Below are 24291 nucleotides of genomic sequence, written 5' to 3' on the forward strand. Positions count from 1 at the left end.
TTTACCAAGGTTTACGAGAAGAATTAAAAGATGTGCTAGCCCAGATTCCAGATCGACCTACTGATGTGTCAAAATTACTTGATCTAGTTTTACAGATTGATCAGCGTCTCTTTTAAAGAAAAGCTGAAGGAAACAGATAATTTAGTCCTATCCCACCGTGCTTCGACAGGAATAAATGGAAAATATCAAGACCTTTGAGACACACTCTTCGGAAGAGCCAATGCAAATCGGCAGTGTTAGAGTTTTCCTCTCTAAAGAGGAAAAGGACAAGCGAAGATCTAAGAATCTATAGGGGTCATTACAACCCTGGCGGACGGTGTTAAAGCGGCGGTAAGACCGTCAACAGGCCAGAGGTAAAAAAATGGGAATTATGACCGTGGCGGAAACCGCCAACAAAGACAGCCACTTTAACTCTCCGACCGCCACAGCGGTACAGACAAACAGCTTGGCGGTCACCGCCAACAGACAGGCGGGAGACAATGTACCGCCCACAGTATCACAACTTACCAATCCGCCACCTTTTCCGGGGCAGATTCACCGCGGATAAAAACACGGCGGAAACAGCCATTTCAAAGGGAAATCGCTCACCTCTACCCACCCCACGAGGAACGACGACACCATGGAACCGGACCTCCAAATTCTCCCTGCGACAGGCTTCCTGCTCCTATACGACCATCATCACCGCCGGCGGCGAAGACAACGGTGAGTACTGCACCTATGACACAGGGGAGGGGGAGGCAAAAGTCAGGGACACAGACACGCAACACCCCCACCCCCACCCCGATCCTCACCCACTACAACACACACCAATGCATATCCACACATTACAGTAACAACGCCCAACCCCCCCGGAAGAATGCAAAGACAAAAGGAAATGAGTTCAACCGTTGTAATATATCAAAATATAGTAACCAAATATATACAGATATATATACACATTCAACAAAATATACATCACAATTAGTAGTGCAGGTAATGCACCATTCATTGTCCGTGGACCACTGGGCCCAAAATGCATGGGCGAGGCCCACATCAGATACCTGATCAAAATGGAGAGAACACTGCCGGGTCATCCGATAGAAATACAACAGGCACCTCAGGGGGAAGGGAAAGGGGGGCACCTCAGCCGGATGAGTGCACCACGCCAGATCCACGAGGGGGCTCCATGCCCATTGATGTATCCTGGGGAGTGCAAAGCCACAGTCTCTCAAGTCTCACAAGTGGGTGGTTTGCCCACTGTACCATCCTGGGGAGTACAAAGCCACAGTCTCTCAAGTCTCTACAGTGGGTGGTTTGCCCACTGTACCATCCTGGGGAGTGCAAAGCCACAGTCTCTCAAGTCTCTACAGTGGGTGGGTTGCCCACTGTACCATCCTGGGGAGTGCAAAGCCACAGTCTCTCAAGTCTCTACAGTGGGTGGGTTGCCCACTGTACCATCCTGGGAAGTGCAAAGCCACAGTCTCTCAAGTGGATAACAGTCTCCACTGGTTCTGGAGGGGGACTGGTGCCCAGAGTGCTTCATCCTGTTAAGGACAGAGGTAGTGGATGCATGTCTCCACTGGTTCTGGAGGGGCACTGGTGCCCAGAGTGCTTCATCCTGTTAAGGACAGAGGTAGTGGAGGCATGTCTCCACTGGTTCTGGAGGGGGACTGGTGCCCAGAGTGATTCATCCTGCTAAGGACAGAGGTAGTGGATGCATGTCTCCACTGGTTCTGGAGGGGGACTGGTGCCCAGAGTGCATCACTCTCCCCGTGACGGTTCCAGTTGCGTCACTGCCCCTGCTGCTCATGGGCTAGCGGTGATTGAGTTGGCAGTCCTTGCCCTGTTCAGCGGTGCTTGCCATGGCGGTCTTTGCCCTGTTCAGCGGTGCTTGCCATGCCGGTCTTTGCCCTGTTCAGCGGTGCTTGAGTTTGCAGTTTCTGACCTGTTCAGCGGTGCTTGCCATGTTCAGCGGTGCTTGCCATGGCGGTCTTTGCCCTGTTCAGCGGTGCTTGAGTTTGCAGTTTCTGACCTGTTCAGCGGTGCTTGCCATGGCGGTCCTTTGCCCTGTTCAGCGGTGCTTGCCATGGCGGTCTTTGCCCTGTTCAGCGGTGCTTGAGTTTGCAGTTTCTGACCTGTTCAGCGGTGCTTGCCATGGCGGTCCTTCATTGCCCAGCTGGGCTGGGGCTGGCGGTCCTTCGTTGGGCAGCTGGGCTGTGGCTGCCGGGGCCCTCCTGGGCAGGTGGGCTGGGGCTGGCGGTGGCCTCCTGGCCACTGACGATGGGGCTTCCCTCCTGGGCACTGACTCTGGAGGTGGCCTCCTGGCCACTGACGATGGGGCTTCCCTCCTGGGCACTGACTCTGGCGGTGGCCTCCTGGCCACTGACGATCAGGCTGCCCTTCTGGGCACTGACTCTGGCGGTGGCCTCCTGGCCACTGACGATCGGGCTGCCCTCCTGGCCACTGACGATCGGGCTGCCCTCCTGGGCACTGACTCTGGCGGTGGCCTCCTGGCCAGTGACGATGGGGCTGGCGGTGGCCTCCTGGGCAGCGGGGATGATGGCGGTCTTCTCCGCCGTGCTGCTCCTCCCAGACTTTGGCGATTTCTTCTGCCCCTTCCCCACCTTGGGAGGAGTCACAGCTGAGTGGACACTCCCCCCGGGACCCTTGTGAGCGGCTTTGCTGGCTGGAGTCTTCCCCCACTCCCGCCGGGCACTGTCCAACTTCTGGTGCTTCACGGGGGGACTGGCTGTGGCTCCGTGTCACACTGGCTGCCCTGGTGCCCGGTGCACTCCACATACCTCTAACAACAGGCACCACTGGTCCCGGAGATTTTTTGGCTGAGGTGCTAGTACGGGACCTATGAATTGGAGGGGGGGTGTGAAAGAGGTCAAACTTGGTCAGGAAAAATTTCTTAGGAACACTGGGACGGGTAGCTGGAGGGGGTCTGGGAGTGGAGGAAGAGGAGGTGGTTGTAGGAGGTGTAACTTTTGTGGCTTTGGGTGCAGATGCATGCACTGGAGGCTGTCGTGAGGTGGATGTATGTTGGGTGGGTGTGTGCCTGCGTTTGTGTACTTTGGGAGGGGGCGTCACAGACACACTGGGAGAGGACACAGGGGATGTGTAAATGGTAGTGGGGGTGGTGAGTGCAGGTGAGCGGGGTGTGGTGGTGGGTGTGCTGGTGCGGGACCTAGTGGCTGTAGTGGTAGTGCATGCAGGTGAGAGTGTAGACGAGACTGGGAGGGAGAAGGGAGACGAGGAGGAGGGGGACACAGTGGAGGCAGTGGATGTTGCTGTGTCTGTATGTGTGTGATGTTTGCGTGAGTGCCTGTGGGATGTGTGGTGCTTATGTTTGCCTGAGCTTCCCTTGTGTGTTGAAGTGTGTGCATGCTGGTCTGATGGTGTGCTTGGGATAGGGTGGGGTACAGGGGATTGGGTCTGGGTGGAGGAAGTTGGAGGGGGGAGGCTAGAGACAGGGACAATGGCTGCCATCAGTGCTGAGGCCAGAGTTTGCAGGGTTCGATGAAGGGCAGCCTGACCAGAATGAATGCCCTCCAGGAATGCATTTGTGTGTTGCAATTCCCTTTCTACACCCTGGATGGCATTCAAAATGGTAGACTGCCCAACAGTGAGGGACCTGAGGAGGTCAATGGCCTCCTCACTGAGGGCAGCAGAGGTGACAGGGGCAGGGGCTGAGGTGCCTGGGGCGAAGGTGATGCCCACCCTCCTGGGTGAGCGGGCACGGGCGAAGGCTGAGAGGCTGCTGGGAGGGCGGTGCTGGTAGGGGGGGTGGCGGCTGTACCTGTAGAAGTGGGGGGCACAGATTTTTCCGCCACCACAAGGGAGCTCCCATTGGAGGACGAGTCCGTGTCGCTGGTTGCAGATCCTGTGACCGCCGTGAAGCTCCCCTCGCCCTCCGTCCCACTTGTGTATTCAGAGTCCGTGGTGTGGCCCTCCATGGCCATGTGGGATGCAGCTCCCTCATGCTCCGGTGCCACTGTACCTCCGCCTGATGATGCTGATGCACACAAGAACAGGGAGACCACAAAAAGGGGGGGGACGACAGAAGAAAGACAGGTTGAGTGCATGGCTCACCGCTACCGTTGGCGGACAATACAGACACAGCAGCCCCCTGCACTACGCCGCGCTGTTGGGCTCTACAGATGCAGTTCCTGGGATTGGCCTACTTGGCTATGGTGAACATCTGCACACATAGATGACACAGGGGCATGTATACCTGTACTTGGCACTCTACAGAGGTGGGGTGGAGTGCCACATGGCCTACATTACGGAGGGGCCTAGCCTACGGAACTCGCCCTGGCCTAGGGGAACCCACAGCCCTCCTCCCCCACCCAGACACCTTCACTGCGCGCAAAGTCCAGAGATACGGCACTTGCTGCACCTACTTAAGGTGAAAGACTTTTTGAAAAATTTCTCTATCTTTAAATCAAATGACTGCATTTACCATGATGCATAGGGGCTATTTTATGCTGGAGTGTGAGGCAGTGTGCTCCCTTTTTTTGTGTGTCTAATTGACGGCTCCCGTGAGCCTACGAGCTGACGAGCTCTGGTGATGCACCTGTTCGCCTACTGAGTGGTACAAAAACCTGTGAAGACGTTCGGCGGCACTTCAAGCAACCCCTTCAGATATATTTTCTCTCTGCTGATGACGGCCGAAAGCCAGAAACACGTGTCCAGAGATACGGCACTTGCTGCACCTACTTAAGGTGAAAGACTTTTTGAAAAATGTCTCTATCTTTAAATCAAATGACTGCATTTACCATGATGCATAGGGGCTATTTTATGCTGGAGTGTGAGGCAGTGTGCTCCCTTTTTTTGTGTGTACGCAGAATGATGTTGTACTCACCCCCTTGTGTCTGCTGTGATGCCCTCAAGCGCCCATCCAACTCAGGGTAGGCCACTGCCAGGATCCGGAACATCAGGGGGGGTCATGGTGCGACGGGCACCCCTCCCACGTTGGGAGGCCATCCCCAGCTGAGCCTCCACCGTCTTCTTGCTCCAGCAGCGAATGTTCTCCCATCTTTTCCGGCAGTGGGTGCTCCGTCTGTGGTGGACCCCCAGGGTCCGGACGTCCTTGGCGATGGCACGCCAAATAGCCTTCTTCTGGTGGGTGCTGACCTACATGAAATGCGCAGGGGAAGATGAGAAGTCATTAGCAACTGCACCGTGGAAGTGAGTGGCCCACATCCCTAGCCTTGCCATGTGGCACATGCATTCACAGTCCTTCATGCACGCAGAACTGTGGCCCCTTCCTTCATACAACCAGCCCTCTCCACTCAGGCATAGCCCATACAATGTGCTCCCTGTGTACTTACCTGTTGGTCTGGAGGACCGTAGAGTATTGTGTACTGGGGGAGGACCCCGTCCACGAGCTTCTCCAACTCCTGTGCAGTGAAGGCAGGGGCCCTTTCCCCAGACGCACGAGCCATTGTCTCTTCCAGACCGAGGTCACAGCAGCACTTGCAGTGTAGGTCCTCTCCTGTCGAAGATCAGGTATCGAGTGATTGAACAGATAGAAAATGGCGGTGACGTCCGCGGCGGTGCGTACCATCACCGCCGGCGCACTTCGGCATTGTCTCCTGGGACCCATAGGGTCCAATGTTAACCAATGCAGCATTGCGCAGCGGTCTTCGGACGCCTACCGCGACGGTGTACAACGCCAGCGCAGTTACCTCACATCCCATTGTCCCAGTTTAGAGGTCAGGCAGCCGCCATTTCAGGGGCCCAAATGGCTTCATTTTCAACTGCGTCACACATACCTAGGCCTAGACTCAACACACATACAGGCAACTTTTTGGATTATGTTTCGTGTTCTGTGTAGTCTGTGGGTACATACCTCTGAGTTGTTTGACTCTGTGGTCGCTATTGTCCTTCCTAGGCACCGTCCGCTGGGACATGTGAGGAGATGGCGGAATCCTCCGGTGTACCGACCGCTGGTGGACCTGTTGACAATGGAGGAGCGACATTTAATCATCACCTACAGGTTTGACCGTGCCACAATCCAGGAACTGTGTACCCAGTTGGAGCCTGACCTGATGTCAGCAATCCACCATCCCACAGGAATCCCCCCTCAAGAGCAGGTGCTATCAGTGCTCCATTTCCTGGCAAGTGGGTCATTTCAAATAACAGTGGCCATGGCATCAGGGATGTCCCAGCCTATGTTTTCCAACATGTTGTCTGCCCTTCTGAAACACATGCGGAGCTACATCATTTTCCCTCAGGTGGAGGATTTGGCTACAGTTAAAGGTGACTTCTATGCCCTTGGACATATCCCCAGCATCATAGGTGCCATTGATGGGACCCATTTAGCTCTGGTCCCCCCCCCCACAGGAGTGAACAGGTGTACAGGAACCGGAAGAATTATCATTCAATGAATGTACAGATGGTATGTTTGGCAGACCAGTACATCTCCCAGGTAAATGCTATGTTCCCTGGCTCTGTGCATGACGCCTACATCCTGCGGAATAGCAGCATCCCTTATGTGATGGGTCAACTCCAGAGGTACCGGGTGTGGCTATTAGGGGACTCTGGTTACCCCAACCTGTCATGGCTACTGACCCCAGTGAGGAATCCCAGGACCAGGGCAGAGGAACGCTACAATGAGGCCAATGGGCGGACTAGGAGGGTGACCGAACGCACCTTCGGCCTCCTGAAGGCCAGGTTTAGGTGCCTCCATATGACAGGTGGTTCCCTATTCGACTCACCAAGGAAGGTGTGCAAGATCATCGTGGCCTGCTGTATGCTTCACAATCTGGCTTTGCGACGACAGGTGCCTTTTCTGCAGGAGGATGGTCCAGATGACGTGTTGTTGCAGCTGTGGAGCCTGTGGACAGTGATGAGGAGGAAGCAGAGGAAAAAGACATTGACAACAGGGACTCAGTTATCCAGCAATATTTCCAGTGACACACAGGTGAGAACACATTCCTGCCTACTACAAGTACTTTCACACTTCTACCTCTATCCTGTCTGTCGATTTCAACCAGTATATGGTAACTGAGTTGTACATTTCCATTACGGTTTCACAGGTGTGGTTACCAACGTGTGTCATCTGCTTAGATTCCTCATGGACTTGAGATGTGTGACATAGGTATGTTGACATTACATTTGAGAACGGATTTTGTCACTGTCATTGCTAATACACATTTTCAAAATCACAGACTGACTAAAGATTGTTTTGTGCTTCAAGGGTGTTTATTGAAGTGCTAAATATTGGAGGGGGGTGGTAAAATGGTGATGGGTGATGGTGGAGGAATGTCCATGGCAGAGTCCAGTCTATTAGTCCCACAGGTGCACTGCCCATATGGGCATAGGAAGTGGAGCTGGGGCAGTTCCAATATGGACAGGGTTACAAAGTGGGACAGTGGGATGACAATCAGGGTGGTCTCATTTCTTGGCGGGGGTCTTGGCATTGTGCTCTGTCCTGTTCCTGGATCTCAGGGACCGCTTGCGGGGTGGTTCTCCGTCTGCAGGGGGTGGGGTGCTGGTGTGGTGGTCCTGTGGCGGTGCCTCCTGTCTACTAGCGCCGGCAGAGGTGATGGGCAGTTCTTCGTCCATGCTACTGTCAGGGGCCCCTTGGAGTGCCACGGTGTCCCTCCTGGTGTTAAGTATCTCCTTCAGCACCCCTACGATGGTGCCCAGGGCGGTGCTGATGGTTCTGAGTTCCTCCCTGAAGCCCAAATACTGTTCCTCCTGCAGGCTCTGGGTCTCCTGAAACTTGGCCAGGACCGTTGCCATCGTCTCCTGGGAGTGGTGGTAGGCTCCCATGATGGAGGAGTGGGCCTCATGGAGAGTGGGTTCCCTAGGCCTGTCCGCCCCCTGTCGCACAGCAGCCCTCCCAGTTCCCCTGTGTTCCTGGGCCTCGTCCCCTGGACCGTGTGCTCACTACCACTGCCCCCAGGTAGGTTCCTGTTGTTGTTGGGGTGGTGGGTTATCCTGGGTTTCCTGTAGTGGTGGACACACAGCTGATTGACGTGTCCTGGGTACGGAGGTATGAGCCCGCTGGGTGGGTGCTGTGCTGGTGTTACCAGAGGGTGGAAGGTCTGTGGTGGCCTGTGACTGGGTGTGGGGAACCGACTGTCCCGAGGCCCACAATGGTCCGGGCTGGTCATCTGGATCCAGTTGGACAGAGCTGCTGTCATCACTGTGGGCCTCTTCTGTGGGTCGGGTAGAGATGTCTGGACCCTCCTGTCTGGTGGCGTTGGGTAGTGGTCCTACAGGGGTACAAAAGCATGATTATTGCATCTGTGTGTGTCATGCATGGTGTGCAATGGGTGGGTGAGTGTGTACCCCAGTGCTAGCATTCCTGTGTGGGGGCTTGTGTGATGATGGTTGAGGGGGGTGTTATGGGTATGTGCAGTGGGCATGCTTTAGTGAGGGGTGTCCATGCTTTGTTGTGTCATGCAGGGCTTGGTGCTGGGATGGGTGGTTTGTGTTAGTAGTACATTAGTGAGGAGTTGGAGTGATAGGGGAGGGGGTGAGGGTGGGGGTCTGTGATAGCATGCAGTTAGGGTGGGGGATATGATAGTTAAGATTTGACTTATCAGAGTCCATTCCTCCACCGACTCCTCCGAGGCCCTCAGGATGCATAATAGTCAAGACCTGCTCCTCCCATGTTGTTAGTTGTGGGGGAGGAGGTGGGGGTCGGCCGCCAGTCCGCTGTACCGCGATGTTGTGCCTGGAGACCACGGAACACACCTTCCCCCGTACGTCGTTCCACCTCTTCCTGATGTCATCCCCATTTCTTGGGTGCTGTCCCACTGCGTTGACCCTGTCGACTATTCTTCGCCATAGCTCCATTTTCCTAGCTATGGAGGTGTGCTGCACCTGTGATACAAATAGCTGTGGCTCTACCCGGACGATTTCCTCCACCATGACCCTGAGCTCCTCCTCCGAGAACCTGGGGTGTCTTTGCCGTGCCATGGGATGGTGTGGGTGATGTGTGGGGTGGTGTATGTGGTGATGAGTGTGGTGATATGTAGTGGTGTGTGGTGTTTTTTGCGTGGAAGTAGTGTGGGTGAAGGTGTTGTGTGCCTCTGTATGGTGGGGTTGTCTATGCTGTGCTGTCTCTCTGGCCTTTGTCTAAATTTTTGGTCGTAGGGGTTTGTGGGTGATGTGGGTGTGTGTTTTATATAGTATTGATTGTGTGGGAGTGGTGTGTGTATGTGTATCAGCTGTGTGTATTTCAAATTGTCCAATGTGGCGGTGTTTTGGAGATGTGTGTGTATTTTGAGAGCGGAGGTGTGCACCGCCAATGGAATACAGCGGTTGAAAGACCGCTGCGTGGATTCGTGGGTCATTATGCATGGGCGTGTTTCTGTTGGCGTGACGGTGGAGGTTTTGTTTTCGCCAGTTTATCACTGACCTTTGGTGTGGCGGACTTGTGTGGGTGTCTGAATTTTGGCAGATTCTGAAATGTGGGTCATAATAGCTGTGGCAGAATTCCGCGGCCGCGGCGGTGTGTTGGCGGTCTTCTGCACGGCGGTAAGTGGCTTTTACCGCCAATGTTGTAATGACCCCCTATGTCTCTATTGTGGGTTGTTTGGGCATTTTGTAAGAGAATGCCCAAGGAAGCCTAAACAAGATAATTCAGGAAAAGAGAAAACTCATTCTACTTAGAGAATAATCCTGGTTGACTCACAACACCAACTAGCCCCTGAATCCCAATTAGTGGCAAACACCTTACAGTCTGCTTCCCCTCATCTAAATATCTCCTTTGACCTCATCTTCAGAGAAAAGAAGATGCAGGAGGTTTCAGTGATGATTGACTCAGGAGCTATGGGAAATTTCTGCGACATCCAGTATGCCACAAAAATGGGAATACATTTTGTCAAAAAAAGAATCGCAGAGCCTGTTCGTGCGGTGGATGGAACAAACCTGTCTTCAGGCCCTATCACAGATTAAACTGAACCTATAGTTCTGAAAGATCATCTAGGACACCAAGAAAAGATGTCTTTCAATCTCATAGATGCTCCTCAATTTCAGCTGATCTGTGGCTTACCGTGGTTTACGGTGCACAACCCTGAAATTAATTGGGAAAAGAGGACTGTCCAATTAAATTCAAGCTACTGTCAGAAATATTGTTATTGTCCTCAAGAGATAAGTAGGGCACCATCTCCCGCTCAAGTTTTAGCTACTAAATCCAATGTGTTTTGTGCTCTGGAAAAGGTTGTCATTCACTCAGAATATAAAGAATTGTCTGCAGTGTTTAACCAAGCAGAGACAGAGAAACTACCTCCCCACATATCTTATGATTGTAAGCTCGAACTTGAGCCAGGTGCGAATCTACCTTGCAGTAGAATCTATGCCCTTACTGAATAGGAGAACAAGTTCCTAAAACAATATTTGGAAAAATATTTGGCAAACAGTTTTATTCATCCCTCGCAATCCCCAGTTTCTTCTTCCCTTTTTTGTCTCAAAGAAGAAGAATGACGAGTTTAAGAACTTGTATTGATTATTGAGCATTAAATCAAGTTACGGTGAAGAATTGATATCCCCTGCCCTTGATTTCAGTACTGCTAGATCAGGTAAAAGATGCAAAAATCTACACCAAAACTAGATATTCACAGAGCGTACCATTTAATTCGAGTTGTTAAGGGAGAAGAATGTTAAATGGCCTTCTGCACCCGGTTTGGTCTATACGAGTACCAAGTGATGCCTTATGGGCTATGTAACATGCTGGCCGCTTTCCAGCACTTTGTCAACTATGTTCTGAGGGAGTTTTTAGATCAATTTGTAGGAGTTACATTGATGATATTTTAATCTTCTCCCAGAATTTGCAAGACCATGTAGATCATATGAGAGCAGTTCTAAAGAATTTGTTGGAAAATAACCTATATGTGAAGTTGGAAAAGTGTGCCTTTCATGCTAAGGAAGTCGAATTCTTGGGTTTCGTCTTATCGGAAAATGGAGTTTCCATGGATCCTGCTAAAATTCAAACAATCCTGGATTGGCCTTCTCCTAAAACGATGAAGGAGGTGCAAAGCTTTATTGCCTTTGCCAACTTTTACCACCAGTTTATAAAAGAGTTTTCTAAAAAGCTGGTCTCAATTACAAAACATTTGAGAAAAGGAGTACCCTTCCATTGGTCAACTGATGCTGAAGACTATTTTGAGTTCCTCAAAAGGGCCTTTATGACAGCCCTGATCCTTCTCCATCCCAACTCTGAGAAGCCATTTTTTGTAGAAACTGCCGCCTCCGACCAAGCAATTGGTAGATTATTGTCTCAGAGGCACAAGGAAACTGGTCAACTTCACCGAGTGGCATTTCGATCCAGGAAATTAACTCCTCCTGAAAGAAATGATCCAATTGCTGACAAAGAGCTATTGGCAGTGAAGGATGCCTTTCAGGGATGGCGGCATTATTTATTAGGGGCTCGTCATGTAGTCACTGTGTTTACCAATCATAAAAATACTCAGCTTCTAAAGACTGCTAAGACATTAACTCCAAGTCCTTGTACTTTGTAGATTTTAATTTTACCATTACCTATCAACCTGGTATTGACAATGGTAAAGCAGATGCGTTATCGAGAATGAATAATATACCTGGAACCGGAGAAGCTGCAAAGATTCCAATTATTCCAGCAGACAAGTTTGTTTGTACCTTACAATTTTCCGAAATGAAAAGGAAGGTTCGAGAATCCACGTCTGACCAAGAAATTTCACATTGGGCCAACAAAAAGGAAGGAAGAAAGGTTCTAGAAAATCTCCCTTTTGTTGAAAATGCTTTATATTTGCCAACTCGTGAGTTGCAAGAACTAGCGCTATAAGCGTGTCATGATGATCCTTTAGCTGGCCACAAAGAAATTTTGAAGACTACTGAATTAATTAAGAGGTATTTGTGGTGGCCTGCCATGATCCCTCAAATAAGACAATGCGTTCAAACCTGTGATAAATGCATTCTAGGAAAGACAACATGACTAGCTCCTGAAGGTGAGCTTCAGCCTCTTCCCATTGCACCATATCCCTGGCACACCATTACTATGGATTTGATTGTACATTTACCTTTAAGTCAAGGTTTTGACACAATCCTAGATTTTGTGGACACCTTTTCTAAAATGAGTAATTTCATCCATTTGAAGAAGGTTCCTAGAGCCTCTCATTTAGCACAGTTATTTTCACAGCACATACTGAGAGCATTCCGGTGGTTGTAATCTCAGATCAAAGTCCCCAATTTGTTTCCCAATTCTGATGGGCCTTTATGAAACAACTCGGAAGAGACTCACGTTATTCTACTAGTTATCATCCGGAAACGGATGGAAAGAAAGTGTTAACCAGGAGATAGAGCAGTACCTATGCTTATATCTTCTGGACCAAGATAATGATTGGCCATATTTCATTTGGACAGCAGAATTTGCATACTACAATGCTATTCATGCCTACATGGGTTATTCTCCTTTCTATTTTAACTCTGGTAGGCACCCAAACATTATCTTAGGAAGGTTGAGAGGCTCGGTCCCAGTTGCGAATGAGTTCAGTAAGAAAATTGAAAAGACCTCTCTTACAAGAAGCATGCTGACAAAAAGGGGAGAGGCAATTCTGGTTATTGCGAGGGTGAGAGGTCTGGCTATCCACTCGACATTTACTTTAAGAAGGAACAAAAAATTCCAGCCTATGTATGTAGGACCCTTTAAAATAAAGAAACTTGTAAATCCAGTAATAGTCAAACTCGCCTTGCCTCCTCAGATTAAGGTTCATCGAGGATTCCATGTCTCGCTACTTAAAAGAAGCCCTCCCAATGTTAGAACAACCACCCCTCCAGATCCTTTGCAAGTAGATTCACATTTAGAATATGAAGTTAATAGAATTTTAGACTCAAAGTTTAAAACCTCATTGATTGGAAAGGTTTTGACCCAGAAGAAAGGTCCTGGGAAGCCTTCCAAAATGTGCAGGATCCCAGGTTGATAAAGCAATTTCACGACACTTTCCCAACAAACCTTCTGTGAGAGGGAGTTCTTTGGAGGGAAGTACTGTCAGGAAAACTATTGCCAGTGTTCTTCCCTCACAAAAACGATTCCCCTTTTCCTTGTACCCACGTTGGTTACAGCGGCGTCCTCATGACCGGTGACTCTTGCAGAGGCTGTTCTTAGAACTAGGTTCTTCAGGTTTGACTGCCACTCAACATGGTGGCCGCAAATCTTTGTGTGGTCAGCACTCTTGCCAGTCTTAGAAACTAACCTCAGTGCTCAGACTAATTCCTAGAGACTGTGATTGAGAAAACTGAACCTTGAGAAGGAGTTTTTGTTTTCTGTGAAAGACATTAGTAGATTGTATATTTGTGAACCTTTTAACTGTTCTCTAGAGAACCTTGGATACCTCTGACTCCTGCAAAAAAGAATATATAAAGTTAACATTGTTCTCTTAGAGAGAGGCTAGTCTCTCAAAACATCCAGGTTAGGAGACCAATAGAATTGGGTGAATGTGAATGGCTGAACAGTTGAATGCGTAGTAGGAATGTACTTATCTATGGTATTATCACCCAACTGCAGGTCCTGCAGGTTCTTCCTTTAAAGAAATCCCAAGAAGAAGAAAGGTGTAGGTTACAGAAGCACACACTGAATATCCTATCATCAAGTGGAAAGACAGGCTGGAACTGGATCTGGAGGCGGTCTCTCTTTTTCTATTCCCATTCCCCTTTCCTCCTAGTGGATGCAGAGTTCAGATAATCAGTAAAGTCTGAGCACACATCTGTTGGAGTGAGTTGGGTAAAAGGCATCTGGTCCTGTGGAAGTTTGATTTAAAGGGTGATCTCCTGACATCAGGTCAATAAAAAATGGTAATCTGCAACATTCTACATGCAGTGCAGGCCATGACAATGGCACTGTTGCTTTTTACATAGGTCCTTTGTTGATCCAGAGTGGCAGCTAATGTTTGTGGCAGCCATGAGGTGTCCAAGGGTGTGGATCTCATTGTACAGGATGATCAACATAACTACCAGTGTCTCTCCTATCTTCAAACACATGAATCAGCATTTATACTGTCAACACAATCACAGTGCAGGCTATGGGATGGAGCTCAGCTACTTAGCAATGTGTCCCTTGGCACAGTGCATGTCAGTGATGTACTGTATTCTCCTACAGGCTCCCACTATGGCATCCATGATCTGCACTGTCTGACAGTGGTTCTGCCCCATGGTGGGACATATCTTGTATCTGGTACAGACATGATGGTGTTGTGGGTCAGTAAGTGGTGCATGTGAGGTGGCACTACAGTAGGTGTGGTGCCACTTATCACATATCTGGCACATGGTATGTAATGAGCATTGATGTTATATTCCTATGTGTGTGAGCCAATGCGTCAGGCAGATGTCACTGCATACTACAGGTAAGTCAGGTATGTGTTGATGAGATGTAGTTGGTATAGGTAGCAGTTGTCTGGTATTTGTTGTTTGTTCTGGCAGTGATTTGCAAGGCATGACTTGAGGGATCTCTGCCTATATGGCATTTACATGACAAGGGCATGGTGTATGCCATTGACATGGCTGTGCTATTCTTTGTTTGGTGCACTGTGTATGAAGTGTACATAGTAGGCAACCTGTGGGCACTTGTAATGGTCTGTGTAGTTCTTCTGTTGGCAAAGGGTACATGTTTGCACCTGTCCTTCACGTGGTGTGCCTGTCAATTTGTGGGTGTGTTGCGTACATGTGGGTGTATGTGTTTGTGGTGTGCACTGATTGTTCTGTACTGCAGCATGGTACATATGTGTTGTTACCTCCACATCTGTGTTACCCTGGCCGTGTGTTAATGGAGTGGTGTATGTCTTGTGTGTCCTACAGGGTTGGTGTGTTGTGTGTATATTGGTGGGTTTCTTGACTTACACACAAGTAGGCCATTTCCATATCGTCCATCGTGGAATTGTTCATTGATCCTGCTGTGCCGGAATATGAAGGCGTCATGGACACTCCCAGGATACTTAAATGTTTATGAATAGTCCCTGGTGGTCCACTATGGCCAGCACATTAATGGAATGCATGTGCTTTCAATTCTGGTATAAGCGCTCAGTTGCTGCAGGTGGTAAGAGACAGACATGGGTGTAGTTAATTGCACCGAGCACATGTGGGAAGCCATGGATTTGATAGAACCCCTGTTAGATTTCCTGCTGCTTTTGCTGGGTGTTAGGGAAGCTGATGTGTTGAGGTGTCAGGGAGATTATTGTATCTAACACCCTTGGCAGGAATGCAGAGAATGACGGCTGTGAGACACCAGCAACCAGAACACCCATTGTGTGGAATGAGCCACTTGCCAGCATTTGCAGGACAGCTAGCAGCTTTGTTACAGGTGGTATGTTGGGTGGGGTCTGCAAGTTAGCTGTGATTTGTGGCTAAATGTGGTGCAACAGGTGCAGTATGGCTTGCCGGTTCAGACTGTAGGTCCTAATGATGTCCTGGTCCCTGAGGCCAAGCAGGGTCGTCCTGGTTCTGAAGACCCTCTCCTGCCTTCTGCATTGCCTTTGTGGGCCACGTTGTGGTGGTGGTGATTGCTGTAGCTGTTGCTGTCCTCTGCGTCGTCTCGCAAGCTGGATCAGTATCACCTCCATCTTCTCCTGTGGGTTGGTAATGTTGCTTCTGTGTGTTCTCCGTAAGTGGTAATGAGTTTGCCTCATTTTAATGCCCGCCCTGACAAAGGCATTGAATTTTGACGCAAATCGGAGTTAATGTCATTTTTTGGGTCCGCCTCCCACCCTTTCGTAATTTTTGCCCAGGTGGAGAAATATGGCGCTAGAGGTTTGAATCTTTTTTGGACTGGAACGCCTACCTTGCATCTCATTGATGCAAAAGGTTTCACGCAGCTGAAAAATGACGTTAACACCAATATTTTGACGCTAGAGGGGTCTAGCGTCAAAATATAAATATGGCGTTGAGTTTGCGCTACATTAGTGAAAAACAATTACGCTAATTCAGTGCAAACAAAGTATAAATATGCCCCTAAATGACCAATTAGACAAGACTCTTCACGAATATAATGCAATGGAGACACATGACAGCGCGTCAGACCTCCGTAAGTAAACTCACCAGGGGAAGCAAATAGATTGATGAACCTTTGACTCATTTAAGATGTTCTTACCATATCTGCAGTACATTAACAATAATCAATACAAAATAGTCAATAATCATTGGTCAAAATTCAATAATCAATGGAGTCAGTAATTGTCACGCGCCATGACTTTTCAGGCATGAAGAACCACACCTTTAGTAAAGATTAGTAAGTTTATTTCCCTTAAAATAACAATGCTAAAGTCATGTAGATTAATCTCAAAATCAAATGAAACACATGTAAGAGCATTACTGATTGTCCAAAATGACAAAAGAAATGCAATCTAATCAAAGCTTGAATCATGACGCATTCTAAATCTACAGTACAAATCAATAGCAGAGTCAGCTGTAATAAAGATATATATAACATATAATTCAGCAAGATAACTTGTCAACCATTTGTCCCTGTAATTCCTCAGTCATCATGTGGATAGGCTTAACTAACCCAGATTAGCATCAGCATATTGGGCTTCATGCAAAACAATTTAGAACACAAATTTCGGAGCATCTAGCTAGGGAACTATCAATACAGCGCAGTTGGTACCCAGAAAGAAAAGGCATAAAAATGCATTTCAGTCACATTATCATATCTACCTATCCACGGTATGGCTCAGCAAACAGAACAAGTCTTCGTCCTCAGGTCACCAATCGATGAGCAAAACATCAGGCTCTCAGTCAGAGAGTATGAGCCCAATGACAGAATCTCAAATCTCTTCTAAAATCTCTTCTTCTCCTAGAGTCACTCTAAATCTCTGGTCTCATCGTCTGTCTAATTTCCCTCTGTCGTATTGTTATATCAAAGTCACCTAAACTATCCCCTAATTCCCCATTGGTCAATCATTCATACATTTATACACTATACAATAATATTTCTGCACCAAATATAAGAATTCTAATATTTTGCTCTTTACACAAAGTTGATTGGTCCACTTTACGATGTTCTCATCAACCGGCTCGTCAGGTAACAATATTGCTTTGTCTTCCTCTTCAGTCAGTGTCTTTTCATTGTTTGCGTCCCGGGAAAGTACATGTCACACACATTACACACAATTTGTTACATTGCTAGGAACATCATCTCCTGTAATTTGGTTCTCATGGAACGCTTCTGCTAAGCACTTTTAACAAGACAATGGACATCTCACAGTTGAGTTCACTTTGTCAGCATTTTATTAAACGCTAAGAAATACAGCTTCTGCGTGAGGCCTGGCAAAACTAGGCCAAGACACTCACTAAGTTGAGGCCTACAATTAATAAGAGCATACTTCATAACCCTAAATATAACATATTACTACATTAATCTAATACATTTTCAATATTTCATAAGTATTAATCATTAATTAGTACATTTCGTGAACATTGGTAGCCATTCTCCGAGGTCACATTTTCCAAACGTGTGCATTATTTTTCTTTGTTATTTATTTTCTACATAATTCATTATTCAAAATACATAAACACTCATTAATAATTTTCTAGTTAAAACACCTGCTTCAGCACACGCAACCTTACCTCAAAATGTTGACATTTATCAGTCACCAAAACCTCCGGTCGCTTCTGTGACTATCCTGATCCCCCCCTTTCAAAAATAAGGTTTTTGTCCTTAGTGATAGCATTCTCCAAACTAGGTAACATGCATGGACATACGAGCATGGGCCATGCATCTAACAATTTCCCTAATTGGATTTCTTAACGTTTGTACGTTTGCCCACCACCTAACGCCTGACTCCCTTCCCTTTCTCTACGTCTGCACCACTGTGCCCATGCTTTGCAAGCACGCCAACATCCACTGTTTAATCCAAAAGGCAGCTGAGCCATAATTTATGGTATGCATCACACTCTGGTAAGCTCCTGGTCTGCGGTTTATAAAGAAATACACCTAATTAGCAAAAAATACAAATGAGAAATGGTGTCAGGATTTTATTGAAATAGCTAGACAGGCGTCATCAGAATAATCTGTAAAATCCTGAGAAAATCACTGAGTAATTACTGAACATATATGAAAGTCCACATGATAATTAGGAGTAAATTATTTTTCTGTTTCATAATACAGATATTGTGCCACTGAGTCATTAGTGTAACTGCACATTTTTGAAACGCGATTTAATACCCATATTTTCTGAAATAATACACTGAGTAGGTTAAGCATGACGACACGTGTGCATCTGTGAGCAATTAAGGTATGCTAGACGTGCATGCTTTGTAATAGGCTGCACATGGCACAGCAAAATATACATGGGATTCTAATGATGCGGACGTTTTGCTGCAGAGTAGGTTGTCAGGGAAATGCCTGATAAGAATAGCAAAGAGATTTGGTATGAAGAGTCAGGATGGATGCAGCCTTTCTAAGTGTCACGAGGGTGAGCCTTTCAGGAACAAGGCGAGATTCTGTTTTCTGGGCTACAGACATTGTTCCAAGTCTGTGCACATAACATGTAAGTTACATTTTAGCCTAGACACTGTAAAGATTAGTCTTTTTGTAAATATATTCTCTGCAGATGTCAGCCACACTCGCACACACAGATAAGCACTACAAGCAATAGGAAACTGAAAAGTGCAAAACCAATTAAAGTCTTACATAACGTTTTGGAAAAAGTTAGATATTATTTTTTGATCCAGTGAACATTGTTCAGTAGCTTGAACTGTCGTTGTGCAGAGTTGTTTCCCATGAGTCACACACAGAACTGTTGGATATCAGCTTTCAAGTGGTTAACACAGAAATTTAAAAAAACATTTAAACCGCAGTTTTAACTTCATATTATTTTTACAGGCACTGAGACAGTGTTAAAAGCTTTTATTTATGGAATACTGCAACTTGAATTGAAACAGTATAAAGTCAAGTTTGAATATCGGATATATTGCTCATTCATAACATAAAGGAGACCACTTTGAGTATAACTATTTACAGAAACACGCATCTGTGTTTCATGGAATTGAATTAATCAGTCTGACAATGAGACAAATTTACTTCTAGGTGCGAAGAAAGAATAAAAGGAAAGGTTTTTTTATGTCTCTAGGCGTGTGAAAGAAAGATAAAACACAGAGGGTTTCATTTAAAATTTGGTGAAGCACCACTGCCCTAAATTGGTGGTACTGTCCTACCTAGACCAACTTGCGGTTCCACCACCTTAGGCAGAAGAGGGGGCCTGAAGGGTTTTCAAAAGCAAAGCCTCCCCTTGTTCTTTTATACAAAACTCTTGTCCTGGTCACCTGGCCCCCATAGAGACACTAGGGGGCGTATTTATACTATGTTTGAGCCGCATTTGCCTCATTTCTTTTTACGCAAATCTGGCGCAAACAACTCCATATTTACAGTCATTTTTTGCCTGTGGAAAACTACCTTACGTCAATGAGATGCAAGGTAGGCGTTCCTGGGCAAAAAATGACTTTAAGTCCCTAGCGCATTATTTATCCTCCCATGCAAAAATCACACATGGGGGGAGGAGGTGTCAAAAAATGGTGCAAAGCTTGCTTTGCACCATTTCTTAATGCCTAGGTCAGGACAGGCGTTAATGGACCTGTGGGCCTGTTTCCATGGTGGAACACCATGGAATAAGCCCACAGGTGCCCTCCCAGGCCCCAGGGACACCCCCACCCACACCAGAGGCATAGCGGAGGATGGGGGACCCCATCCCAGGTAAGTATAGGTAAATATTTTCTTTTAAGTGCCATTGGGAGCCCTGCAATGGGCCCCCCTACATGGCACTGGGTGCAATGGCCATGCCCAGGGGCCATTGAGGTGGTGGGCATGACGCTTGTCTTTTCTAAGACAGGAGTCATGTGGTATGGATGGTTTTGCAGCAGAAAATGACTCTAGGCAGCTTAGTCATTTATTTTTTTATTCTAACCTGCCCAACAACATTTTTTGATGCAAAACCCTCTTCTTCCATACCTCCGCCCCACCCGGCTAACGTCATTTGTTTTTTTACGCTAGCCTATCCTTTGCACCGGCTTACATCATTCTGTAATTATGGTGCCTGGCTGGTGCTCAGTAATGGTGCATGCAGGTGCTAAACTTTTTGGTGCAAAACTAAGTTGGTGCAGTTTTTCACCAAAAAGTATAAATCAGGGCCTTGGTGACAAGGGCACTGACCAATTTGATGCAAAATTTATTTTAGGCCATTTCTGCCCCCTTTGGGGGCAGTTCTGCCTATTTCTATTAGGCTGATCTGCCCTCGGGGCACAAACCACTTAGGCACCAGGGATTGGTGTGTGTGTGTGTATGTGTGTGTTTTGTTTGTGTGGGCAGCCCCTTGGGCAAGGGCCACTCCCCATGGGGGTGCATTACTGTCGGCCTATTTTTGGAAGGCTTGGGGGAAGAAAGCCTACCAGAGACCAGGGAAGATTGTTTATTCAAAGAATGAGGGTAGGGGTATGGCCATACCCCCACCCAAAATAAATAGGGCCAAAGTTGCACTGCTCACCTGTGGGCAGATGGGGCAATTACCCCCAATCCGCTCCCCGGGGGGGAGCAGAAAGCCTACTAGATGCCAGGGAATTAAAAAAAAAACAGTGGGGTGGTGGTTACCAACCAGTATGGACATGGTTATGCCCCCACCCCAGCTGAAGGGGGTAGCAGTCTTTCAGCTCTCCCCCACAAACATCTTATCCCGTGGCAAGCAAGAGGACATTTGAATATTTTGGGTTTAGGTTTTACATTTGGGCCATGAGAGCTTATCTAACTCTCAAAATCATCCAACTTGGAATGGTGAGGGCTGCACTTTTTGGACTTTGGGACGCTGCCATGTAGAAAAATCCACAAGACCTAGACAGATCTGAAAACTAAACATCTGAGTGAGTCCAGGGTTGTGTGCTTCACATGCACCCCACTCCATTTTCTTACCCACAATGTCCTGCAAACACCAACTTTGCTGGAAATCACACATTTTTCCCAAATTTTTGTGATGGAACCTTCCGAAATCTGCAGGAATCCCCAAAATTCCTACCACCCAGCATTGTCGCATCTATACAGATCAAAATTCTGCCCCACTTGTCAGCCTAAAAATGTTTTTTTTTCAAACTTCCCTTTTGGACCTGCTTTATTTCCCCCTCAATTTCGACATGTGTGTGGCTTTTCCCTGTCACAGGCACTTGGCCCACCTACACAAGTGAAGTATCATTTTTACTGGGAGACTGAAGGGAACATTGGGTGGTAGGAAATTTGTCCTGTGCGGTGATCCCACACAGAAATATGGGAACAATGTGATTTTAGTAGCTAAATTTGAGGTTTGCTGAGGATTCAGGGTAAGATAACATTGGGGGATCCACGTAGGTCCCATTTCCCTAGACTCCCTCCGCTGTCTATTTTTCAGAAATGTTTGGGTTTGGTAGGTTTCCCTATATGGCTGCTGAGCCCAGAACCAAAAACGCAAATGCCCTTGCAAAAACAAGTAGTTTTGTATTTGATCATTTTGATGTGTCCACACAGTGTTTTGGGGCATTTTCTTTCACGAGCACTAGGCCTACCCACACAAGTGAGGTACCATGTTTATTGGGAGACTTGGGGTAAAGCTGGGTGGAAGGAAATTTGTGGCTCCTCTCAGATTCCAGATCTTTCTGTCACCGAAATGTGAGGAAAAAGTGTTTTTTGGGCCAAGTTGTGAGGTTTGCAAAGGATCCTTGGTAACAGAACCTGGTAGGAGCCACACAGGTCACCCCATCTTGGATTCCCCTAGGTGTCTAATTTAAAAAAATGCACAGGTTTGGTAGGTTTCCCTAGGTGCCGGCTTGGCTAGAGGCCAAAATCCACAGCTAGGCACTTTGCAAAAAACAGCTCTGTTTTCTTTGGAAAAATGTGATGTGTCCTTGTTGTGTTTTGGGGCATTTCCTGTCACTGGCACTAGGCCTACCCATACAAGTGAGGCACCATTTATATCGGGAGACTTGGGGGAATGCTGGGTGGAAGGAAATTTGTGGCTCCTCTCAGATTCCAGAACTTTCTGTCACCAAAATGTGAGGAAAAAGTGTTTTTTTGGCCGAATTTTGAGGTTTGCAAGGATTCTGGGTAACAGAACCTGGTGAGAGCCCCTCAAGTCACCTGGATTCCCCTAGATGTCTAGTTTTCAAAAATGCACAAGTTTGGTAGGTCTCTCTAAGTGCTGGTTGAGCTACGGGTCAAACTCCACAGCTAGGCTTTTCACAAACAAAAGTCAGATTTCAATGTAAAAATGTGATGTGTCCCTGTTGCTTTTCCTGTCATAGGCACTAGGCCTACCCGCACAAGTGAGGTACTATTTTTATCTGGAGACTTGGAGGAACACAGAATAGAAGAACAAGTGTTATTGCCCCTTGTCTTTCTCAAAACCTTTTCCTTCCAAATGTAAGACAGTGTGTAAAAAAGACTTCTATTTGGGAAATGCACTGTAATTCACATGCTAACATGGGGACCCCAGAATTCAGAGATGTGCAAATAGCCACTGCTTTTCAACACCTTATCTTGTGCTCATTGTGGAAATACAAAGGTTTCCTTGATTCCTATTTTTCACTCTTCATATTTCAGCAAATAAATTGCTGTATACCCGGCATAGAATGAAAACCCATTGCCAGGTGCAGCTCATTTATTGGCTCTCGGTACCTAGGGTTCTTGATGAACTGACAGAAGAGATGATCCCCGCTACCAGAAGGGTCCAGCAGACGTAACGGTATATTGCTTTTAAAAATTTGACATGGCTGGAAAAGTTACCAAGTAAAACATGGAGAAAAATGGCAGTTTTTTTTACCTCAATTTCAACATTCTTTTTATTTCAGCTGTTATTTTCTGTAGGAAAACCTTGTAGGATCTACACAACTTACCACCTGCTGAGTTCTGTCTAAATTTCTAAAATGTTTAGCTTTCTGGGATCCACTATTGGTTTCACACCCATTTCTGTCACTAACTAGAAGGAGGCTGAAACATAAAGGCCCTCATTACAACCCTGGCGGTCAGTGATAAAGCGGTGGTAATACCGCCAACAGGCCGGCGGTAAAAAAATGTGAATCATGACCACGGCGGAAACCGCCAACACAAACAGCCCCCCTGCCACGGCGGTAGCAACAAACACCGTGGCGGTAACAGCCAACAGCCAGGCGGAAGACAATGTACTGCCCACTGCATTACAACACGCCTATCCGCCAGCTTTTCCGGGGCGGTACCAACGCCATCAAAAGCACGGCGGTAACTGAACACAGAAGGGAAACGACTCACCTCTCGACACTCAAGGAAGAACCAGGAGACCATGGAGGCCAAACTGCAGGTGCTCCCCATGCTGGTGTACCTCCTCATACACGAGGAACATGAACGCCGGCGAAGACGACCACGGTGAGTACTGCACCTAGCACACAGGGGAGAGGGGGAGGAAAAAGAGAGTGACACACACATGCAACACACACCCCCACCTCCATCCCCAACACCATACACACAAACACATGCAACAACATTACATATACACCCCATAACCCTCAGGAATAACGCAAGGACAAAAGGAATGGAGTAAAATGAGTGTAATATTAGTAATTTGGAGAAATTCGTTCTTAAAGAAATAAACATTATGCACAATATATATAAAAGGAGGGACAACGCCCACTCTAAAATGTCCGTGGCCCACCGGGCCAAAACACATAGGCCAAGGCCACACTTGACTCCTGCCTTAATACGGAGAGAACACTGCAGGGGCATCAGGTCGAAAACACACAGGCACCTCAGGGGGACGGGAAATGGGGGACACCTCAGCCGGAAGATGGTATAACACCACTGGCCTGGAGGGGGCTCCATGCCCACTGTTTAGTCCTGGGGAGTGCAAAGCCATAGTCTCTCAAGTGGGTGGTTTGCCCACTGCTTGGTCCTGGGGAGTGCAAGGCCTCAGTCTCTCAAGTGGGTGGTTTGCCCACTGTTTGGTCCTGGGGAGTGCAAAGGTAGTCTCTCAAATGGGTGGTTTGCCCACTGCTTGGTCCTGGGGAGTGCAAAGCCACAGTCTCTCAAATGGGTGGTTTGCCCACTGCTTGGTCTTGGGGAGTGCAAGGCCACAGTCTCTCAAGTGGGTGGTTTGCCCACTACTTGGTCCTCGGGAGTGCATGGCCACAGTCTCTCAAGTGGGTGGTTTTCCCACTTCATGGTCCTGGGGAGTGCAAAGCCGCAGTCTCTCAAGTGGGTGGTTTGCTCCATGCTTGGTCCTGGGGAGTGCAAAGCCACAGTCTCTCAAGTGGGTGGTTTGCCCAATGCTTTCCACTGGTTCTGGAGGGGGCCTTGTGCCCAGTGCGCCTCATCCTGGCAAGGAGGGGCTGAGTGGATGCCTT

This window comes from Pleurodeles waltl, chromosome 7 (assembly GCF_031143425.1).
Source record: "Pleurodeles waltl isolate 20211129_DDA chromosome 7, aPleWal1.hap1.20221129, whole genome shotgun sequence".
Taxonomy (NCBI): Eukaryota; Metazoa; Chordata; class Amphibia; order Caudata; family Salamandridae; genus Pleurodeles; species Pleurodeles waltl.